Raw genomic sequence first — 1,389 nt, forward strand, 5'->3', positions numbered from 1 at the left:
CTTTTTTCCCTCCCAAGACTCATCGGCCAGCACAGAGTACGGGGGGCTGGTCCGCGTACTCCTGCTTCAGCTGGCGGACCCGCCGGATGGTTGAATTCTCTTCCTGCCATCGCCGCACTCGCTTCATCGTCCAGCGACAGAGTGTTTCATCGGCAGGGCCTCGGGCTCGTAGCTGCACCCATGGTCGAACGAGGGCTCGAGGCACTCGTCCCCTAGGCCTCTGCACTACCCGGATAGCCGGCCACTTCTTACCCGCATGGCCGGGCCCAATGGCCATGCGCCCCACCGTGGAAACACTCCTCGCCTCCGGATGCCTCATTACCTCGCCTCGGTGTCGGCCGTGGGACTCCGGAGGGTCGGGGTCAAGCCCCGAGTTCCTCCCGGACTAAATCCCGCACCAGCTGTGTGAGACCGCGGAGGTCTTCGAGCTCAAGCCCCGTCCTCTCACTCGCCGCGGCCGGCAAGTGTCTCCCTCGCGTCGGCGTCTCCGGACACTGCACACGGGACTCCGGGGTGCTGACTACCACACGTACGTCCGGTCTGCGAGATACTGCTGGCCTGGCCGAGCGCATGATAGATTCGTACTGGTCGGCTGCCCGTGTTGCGCCTTCCGCTGTGCCGTCGTCGCTTCCCATGATGTGAACCTTCTGGGCCCCGTCAGTGACAGAACGGAGGAGATGCCAACGGGCCCGACGGCTGCACTCCCCACGGCTTATGCCTACCTCGGCCCGGCGGACGAGCATGGTGAGCTCTCTGGCGAATCCGCTCATCCAAACGGAGGTGACGCTCCAACTCCGACCCCAACGGCTGCAGGCGTTCCTGTAGCGCTTGCCTGATGTCCTCCTCGGTGGCCCCGGGACTGCAATCGAACAATACTGCCGACGCTGGATAATCGAGGGCGCCGGCCAACTGCGCAGCCCTCTCGCTGGGGTTCCATCCATTATGGTGTGCGCCGACGTCGAACTGGCCGAGGAACGCTTCCAGCGGCACGTCCCCTTTGCCGCTGTAGATGCGTACCTTCAGGCGTTCCCTTCGCCGCGGAGCCGGCGTGCTGATTGCTGCCCACTCAGATGTCGTTGTCCGGTCTGCTGGTAGCCGAGGAGCCGGGCTTGATTCTGCCGCTCCATGCTCCGGTAGATAGACCCAATGTCCGGTCCCCGTCTGACTCGGGGGCGGACGTTCCTGCTTCCACCAGGAAGGGGGCGTGCCCACGACCGGCGAACGAACGGCAGCCGTTTCCTCAGGAGGCACAGCACCACGCTCCGCTACAGGTGACGACGGAGTACGGGGCAACGAAGTTGCTCTTCGCTCTCCCCGACCTCTCACCTGCTTTGCACGGGTAGCCATGGGCATAAGTCCAGCTCTTTTCCCAGGCTATGGGGTGGTGTG

The sequence above is a fragment of the Priapulus caudatus genome, unplaced genomic scaffold (genome assembly GCF_000485595.1).
Source record: "Priapulus caudatus unplaced genomic scaffold, Priapulus_caudatus-5.0.1 Scaffold1425, whole genome shotgun sequence".
NCBI classification, from domain to species: domain Eukaryota; kingdom Metazoa; phylum Priapulida; class Priapulimorpha; order Priapulimorphida; family Priapulidae; genus Priapulus; species Priapulus caudatus.